At 40.2% G+C, this 8,296-nt stretch overlaps 1 non-coding gene across 1 annotated transcript; it reads left to right on the top strand.

Moving 5' to 3' along the window:
• Positions 1-1,170: 1,170 nt before the first annotated feature.
• On the top strand, positions 1,171-1,290 carry LOC138140916 (5S ribosomal RNA). Its single transcript, XR_011162826.1, has one exon. It is a non-coding gene; the product is annotated as a 5S ribosomal RNA (ribosomal RNA).
• The last annotated feature ends 7,006 nt before the right edge of the window (positions 1,291-8,296 follow it).

Raw genomic sequence — 8,296 nt, forward strand, 5'->3', positions numbered from 1 at the left:
AGATAGCGAAGTTCGTCTCGGAACGTCGGTGGGTTTCGAATCAGGTACACGCCCCTCCAACCACCAGCCCTAAATCCGGGTCGTCACGGTTTCGATTCGGGACCGACGGTTTACGTCGGCGGTGCGGGGTAGACGCGTCGATTCCGGGAATCCATATTTCGTTCGCCGAAATATTGGTCCATCTCTTCCCGGAATACCGCGCCACCTTCTCGATTTTACGACATCTTCGCGTCGCCAAACGCTTCCGAAACGGTCGAAGCACAGAAAGGACCTGGTGTTCGAACCGAGGCAATTCCGACAACAGGATGCCGCGAACCGCCTCTCCGACGTTCAGGTCGATCGTTTTCGGCGGAAGTTGAAACGGGACGAGTCGACGACGGGTCCCGTTGCCGTCCGGACCCTTCGGGACGGCCGAAAGTCCGTCGAGAGGATCATCCGAAAGGAGACGGTCTTCATCGTCCGACCGATGCCGCACCTACGAGTTTTCCGATATTTTCTTCGACGGATCTTCAGGTTTTCTTCCTTTCTTCCGTCTTTCTCTCTTCGTAATTTCGTGTCCGACCTGCGTCGTCCGAAGTCGGGGTGAAGATCGAAGAAAAAACGCCAAAAATAACAACTCGTCAGCCACGCACACCGCGTTCGAATGTCTAACGGTCCAACTTGGATTTTCGAAGATCGCCGAATCCGAGGGACGATAAATAATAATAATAATAATAATAATGGTAATAAATAATAATGTTAATAATAATAATAATGATATGATGATTATAACGATAATTATTATAGATAGGTAAATAGAAACACAGGTCTCCTCTCGAAAATCGGAACTTCCTGATATTACTTACATATTTCGGTCGATCCAAATGTGGGAATCTCGTCGTCGTCGGAGCAAGCAGCGCGGTAGGTGGGGTGAAATTCTGGATTTTCCACCGCCGCCGGCGGTCGAAAAATGTGCGACGCGGGAGATCGCCAGTCCGTCTAGTAGTCTCTCTTGTCGTTAGAGCGTGACGTGGTGGTTGTTGTGGGATTTCCCGTTAGTTCGGTCCGACGTCGGTCGTCAGAGGGTAAGTGCATACGGAAACGAAACGCATCGCGTTTTGATGTTCATATTCGTGCATCGGAATGTTAAAAGCAATATATTTTACACCAACGATCACACCTAAACACCACGGCAACGGCCATACCACGTTGAAAAGCACCGGTTCTCGTCCGATCACCGAAGTTAAGCAACGTCGGGCGCGGTCAGTACTTGGATGGGTGACCGCTTGGGAACACCGCGTGCCGTTGCCCCCCAACACTTTTTGTTTTTTTTTGAAATCCATAGCAACCACCGAACCGATTTGTTTTTCGTGCAGGTATTCGGAAACATGCACAGACCCGTATCATGTAGATTCATAGCTTTAAGTACTAGATAATTAAGAAAACAATTTTTTTTGTCGATTAATTGTAAACAATTGCAGAATAAAAACTCGTCAAACGGTAAAGGTTGTCGTTCGATCACCGAAGGTAAGCCACGCGGGCAGCGGTCAGCACTTGGACGGGTGACCGGTTCATTATATTCCTTCCGTGAGTTTAACAAAGATAACATATGCAAATGTCGTAAGTGCGACGAGGAAGACGGCGATCTTTTAATGTAAAAAAAATATATATTAGGTTACGCGTACATGCCACTTTGACTGCTGCTTTATTTTTTTGGTTTTTAAATAATTAGAGATCTGAATTCAACATATCAGTTCTATGTTATAATGGACAGACAATGTTGTATTCTTGGCCCCTAACACGTTAAGACCAACATAAAAACTAGAATAACTTACCATTCGTTAAACGTTAAACAATTTCGAACCACGTTTTTTTGAGCTCGAACAAACTCATAACACAACACTCATTTATTAGTCACTGGACCATTGTAAAACGAGAAGAGAGAAAAACCATGCGAAACTATTTTTAAAACGAAGAGAATAAAGGTTTTAAATGGTAGGGCTGTATGACAGACTTGTCAATTATCGTGGGGGGTACGGCTGAGATTTATGACGAAATCGAGCGGCGCCGGCGGTCGGTCACTTTCACGAAAGAGGTCTAAACACGGGTCGTTTACGATACCCTCTGGTTACTAGAAAAGTTCTAGACAGATGTTTGTCGGCTTTTCGAGGTATTTATTTGTGAGTCCAAAGACTCAATGGAGTAATATCGGACTGAAATTCCAAGATTTTGCTGTGTAATCCAAAAAACTATGTTCCTCGTAACATTTAACGATGTGTTAATTCAACTATTATTTTAATTTTTCGTATACGTATTTATACTAAAAAGTACAGCGCTTCCAACAGTGAATTGTGAATTGAAAATGTTTCAAAGAAAGATCGATAGTTTTGAAAAAAATTACATATTAATAAATTTAGATAGATTTAGAAGTATACATTGCACTTACTTTTCAAAATTATTGTACTTCTGATTTGGTTGAAATAACATAATATGTAGCAGTCATAGTCTTGTGTACATTGCAGTCGCGGCTGGTGTTGGGTAAAACCTTTATTTTTTAGGGGGTCATTACCCAAATGACCTCATGGACCAGCCGTTCCTGTTAGGTTTTATATATCAAATTGATTCGTCTGTCTTTTTCATCATGCCTTCGAAAAGCGAGCTCCTGTTTCGCCAAAGTAACTGTGACGTCAATTAAATACGATAATAAAATTCGGTTTTTCCGAACTTATTGTGAGTGAGAGCAGTGAGAGCATCTTCTTTTCGTATCCCACCTCCACCCGGCGGCAGTAGTGCAGTGCTTATCAACATAATTACCGGCGTCTCGCCTCCACATTTTGACTTTTTTGTGTTTTATGTGTTCTCTAAGTCCAAAATTTTTAAATTTTTAAAAAGAGATTGCGGTACTATTCCTGTTGCTGAAATTATAATAATATATTTATTAATTTTTGTATTATATGTCTGTGTTATATTGTGTGAATTTGGAACAGCTATATCTAAAAGATATGCTTGCTTTTGTTGTTTATTTAAAATAATAATGTCTGGTCTGTTATGCTGAATGTGAATGTCAGTTAAAACTGTGCGATCAAAATATAATTTGTAATTGTCATTTTCTAAACAACTTTCTGGTTTATAAATGTAATGTGGTTGTGTATCATTTAATAAATTGAATTTAACTGCTAAATTCATGTGTATAATTTTTGCGAATATATCATGACGTTTTTTATATTCGCTGTGAGCCAAAACGGTGCAAGATCTTGTATTGCAAATATAAAACCCTCAGCTCTTTAAAATATCTCCCATGTAAAGACTTTTGTTTTATATTTGCTATAGTGTCATATCACGAGCTCTATTGAGAAAATAATTTTTTAGTGAAGCAATTTGATTGTGTTGTAGAATTTCTAGATTTGAAAAACCCCTACCACCATTTTCGCGTGGTAAATTAAATCTTTCAACAGCAGATTTGGGGTGATGTTTACAAAATTTTGTAAAGAGAACTCTAGTTTGAATATTTATATTCTTTAAATTAGTTTTGGACCATTTTATAACACCAAAAGAATAGATTTAATTTGATTTGATTGATTAATACCTAAATATTTATAAAATTCTCCTTTATTTAAATTTTTAATGATTTCTCCTTCTTTAGTTATATATTCTAAATTTTCGTAATGACCACGACATATTGATTGATTTTCAGTTATTGTTAAGTTTTATGTCATCCATATAAAGAAGGTGATTTAATTTAATATTAATTTTATAAATTTTAAGAATTTTAATTAACCATGAATGTGGTACTGAATCATAGGCTTTTTTGTAGTCTATGAATTGTTGTTGCATTATTTTCCAAACGTTTGAGACTTAAAATATTCGTCAAATGTTCTTCTTTTTTTAAATCAGAATACCCCTGACAAATCCGAACATTTTGTTTTGCGGTAGATAAAAGTAAACATGGGCCAAGACAGAATATTAATATTCGGTGTGGAATTTTCCTGCGTTCTTGTTCATTTCTATCGAAGTGCTCACGAAAAGTTGTGAATATCAACACTTTGTAATTGTCGTAGTGAAAAATAAAAAAGATAGCTATGGGGCACAACTTATTTCGCACTTCATTAGAAAAGTAACAGTATTAAAATAAAAAAAATATTTTTCTAAATTTCGAACGTTAGGTCTATCCTGACCAGCCGCCAATTAGTGGTATTATTTTATTTTTTGCTGTTTTCCACAATAGTTATTTTTATATTAAATCATTGATTCAAAAAATTGAAATTAAAAATTCAAATTTTTGAAGGAACTCTGAAGTTTCAATGCAGTGACCATGTTGCTAGGTAACTAATAAAAAACAGTGCGTGAAATGAAAAACAGAAATAGTCGTATGCGTTTTGTATGGTTTCTATGGTTTCGATCTTACTAACAATGCAATGAAAATGACCCACTTCAGGCACAGATAACTATGCGTGAATTTCAATTTTTTGAATCAATTATATAAAAACAAAATTGATTTGGCGGCCGCTACACAAAAGTGGTGGGAGGCGAGAACCTGTTTCCGCCGGTCAATTTTAAAATTAATAAATTTTCCCTGGATACGTATTCGACTTATCCGGTACGAGTTATTTTTAAATTAACTTAATGGCCCGTTGCTCTTGTTCTTTTTACATTGAATATGCGATGTTTTGGCATCGTTAGCAATAGTACAATACTCACGCATTTTTAATCTAAAATTAACAAAACTTGAATGGATCGGGATTATCACACTTCTGAATTGAAGTTTTCATTCGTTTAAAATATAATTGATAGTAATACGTAATGCGGATTGCCTAAACGTTGCTTCCATCACGTCAACATCACACATTCACGTTCGCCCGTAGAAATGGCGTGATGCACACGAAATCGATCCAAAAAGGCTCATAATATTTGTGTCACGCGAATCTACGTCGAAAACTAGAAAAAAAAAAAATTCAATTCGAATTTCAATAATCGAAACGATGCGTCGTCGATACTAAACGTAGGTAGTAACTAAAGTGTGATCGGGTGCGATAAAAGTGTCCGTCAATAATCATCATCCGACAATCATTTAATAGACGAACGCTAATTTTTGGCACTCACTCGGACGACAGAACCAGTCCAGACGGAAACCGGGGCGCGGGGTGGGTGGGTGGTTGTATGTCCGTGAATCTGTCCGGCGCGCGTCAACATTTCAGTTATCGTCGCGAGAGTTAAAACGAAAGGTGGTTAGTGTGAAAGTGACGTTTTTTCGTGGAGACACGTTACGAAGGGTGAGTACCTAATATAATATAAAACCAACCGAAAACCCACAATAGTGCCCCGGTTTATTATCGTGAATAGGTGTTTGGTAAATATTTTCTGTATTCCAACTAGCAAGTCTTTTATCAAAAAACTCCGGCAACATGGCTATTGTGGTATTGTTGATACCACCTAACTGAAGAACTTAGTTAATAACTAAGTCGACGATTTTATCGGGAAATTGAACGGAGAAACAAAAATAGCTCTTAGCGACAGTTGCCTGAAGTCGCAAATAACGGCGATTGACGAAATCACGTTTTTTTTATTTTAATTCCAATGAACAATACACAGGGTCACAATTATCTGTTATGTATTCTATAATGTTTTGCAAAGTAAATAATGTGAGTTGTCATGCGTAATATTAATTAGCTAAGTAATTTTTGCAAGTATTTTATGTCAGATATGCAATGTATAATAACGTAATGTTGCAAAGTATTTTAATTTTTATGCTAGGTAGAGATAATAACTCGACAATAACTCTTCTCTAATGAAAAAAAAAATAGAAAATGATTTAGGAACATAAAAAATCTCATTAAAACAGGAACAATTGAAATTAAAATAAACATAACATTCTGTACTAAAGTACAGTTTTGTTCACTCCTTTTTTCAAAGTCTTCTGTCCTCTCATTTGCACATACTGCTATTCCAAAACAGTGAAATTGTCTGTTTCAGGGAATCCTTAACGTTCCTTGCTAATGTCAACAACGTTTTCGATGAAACAAAGAGTCGGAAAAATGTCGGCTCATTGTATTCAATAACATACGCGACTACAAAACCATCTGTATCATTTGTAGGAATCGCGGTTTTTTCGATGAGAATTCGTTCTAATTTTTTCTTTCTTAAAAAAGCTAAGTAATTTTAATTTCACTAAAGATGAACATTTAGGCTATATGCTGGGTAATGCAAATCCATCAACCATCAACTAGGTTGTTCAGCAGATGTACGATTGTTTATTTGATTTCTTCTTCCGAAGAGTTGTATTCTGGCAAAATAGAAATTTATTCATAACATAACCTCAATCAACTAAATTATTTCGAATACAATAACCACATAACTACAAGTTGGATAGGCATGGGTGCAAAATACCGATAATGCATGAAACCTAATAATAATAATAATGACATAATAAAAGTTAATTAAAAATCGCTGTTTCACGTCTTTTTCTTTTTTGTTCGAGAGTTTTTGTGGTTCTGAAAAGAACCGTTTATAAATGTGTCGAAAACGAAAAACATCTATTTCGAACTGGTGTACTTGGTGACGGCTTTGGTACCTTCGGAGACGGCGTGCTTGGCCAACTCACCGGGCAACAACAGACGCACGGCAGTTTGAATTTCTCTGCTGGTGATCGTCGAACGTTTGTTGTAGTGTGCCAGACGGGAAGCTTCAGCGGCGATACGTTCGAAGATGTCGTTCACGAAACTGTTCATTATGCTCATAGCCTTACTAGAGATACCGGTGTCGGGATGGACTTGTTTCAACACCTTGTAGATGTAGATGGCATAGCTCTCCTTCCTCCTGCGCTTCTTTTTTTTGTCGCTCTTGGAAATGTTCTTCTGAGCTTTCCCGGCCTTCTTGGCTGCCTTACCACTTGTCTTCGGCGGCATTTTTCAATTCAATTCGATTCAACAAACTCGCGAACTGCTCTGACTCGTGTGCGTGCGTTAACTTTGCACCACCACCTTTCTGATAGGTAGTGTGTTCACCAGAACCCCACCTGAAAACGGGCTCCCACCAATCGTCACGTCCTATTCTCCTATCACGGAGGCTATAAATTCGAAGCACAGCTACCAGCTTTTACAACACGCACAGTCCGAATCTTGCATTGGTGAGAGACGGATGTATGTTTCTGTGTTGTTTGTGTGGTGCAGTCGATTGAGCCTGTGAGAGTTTAGTCGTCCGTCCGCGCTGAGCACAGCTCAGATGTGAAATTGGTGGTGACCGTTTTCTGTTCGGTGTTGTCAATCGGAAATACGCCGTTTATCGGTGCTGTCAGTGAAAACTTCCCACACAGCTAGCGATGGGAAAAAAGAAGAAAGCCAAGAAATCCACGGAGCAGTGGGTCACAGACCTCAAAGGAATCGCAGCGGAGGAACTTCGCGTCCTCGCGCAAGCGATTGAGATCACGCTTGAAAAAGGAGGGATCGCCGTCTCTCAAGCCCAAGCAGAGATGATTTCGAAAATCGCACACCCTTCCCAGAACGAGGAAGAAGAAGAAGACACCGCAATGGAGGCCCAGACCGAGGAGCAAGTACCCTCCCCTGAGCCCCCAGCGCTGGAAACCCCACCCGACGAGGAGGGATTCGCAAGAGTCCCGATCAAACGGAAGCGAAAGGACCGGTCCAGCCCGATCCCGAACTCCGACGACGACGAGCAGGTAAGTGGTGATTCCCCTGCAGGACCATCCTGGAGAGAATCATCAGAAATGCTGAAACCCCCCCAACGCCAGCCCCAAGCTGGGGCCCCCGAACCGGTAAAGAGGCCCCGAACTCCGCCGGTGATCATCCGCGACTCGGGAAGATGGACAGAAGTGTCGAAACTCCTGTCCAATTCGCGAATCCAGTTCACGAAAGCGAAACAATGCGCCGAAGGAATCCGAGTCACCTTGTCGGGAGTTGACCATTTCCGCGCCGCGACCCGTCTACTAGAGAAGCACCGTGTGCCGTTCCACACGTTCACTTTAGAGAGCGAGAAATCAATCCGTGTGGTACTGAAACCGGTACCCAGAGAAATCTCTGTCGAGGAGATCACCGAAGATCTCCAAGCCCAGGGCTTTCACCCGATCGCCGTACACCGAATGCGTCGTCTCATTTCAAAGAAAGAGCTGCCACTTGTCCTTGTGGAGCTTCCCCCCTCGGAGAAGAAAATCTTCGATCTCCAAACCGTGTGTTATCTCACCGTGAACGTTGAGAAACCACGAAGAAGCGGCTGGGTGAGCCAGTGCCACAACTGTCAGTGGTTCCATCACTCGCAGAGAAACTGCCGCGCCGCGCCGCGTTGCGTAAAATGTGGCAAAGACCAC

This window comes from Tenebrio molitor, unplaced genomic scaffold (assembly GCF_963966145.1).
Source record: "Tenebrio molitor unplaced genomic scaffold, icTenMoli1.1 SCAFFOLD_58, whole genome shotgun sequence".
Classification (NCBI taxonomy): domain Eukaryota; kingdom Metazoa; phylum Arthropoda; class Insecta; order Coleoptera; family Tenebrionidae; genus Tenebrio; species Tenebrio molitor.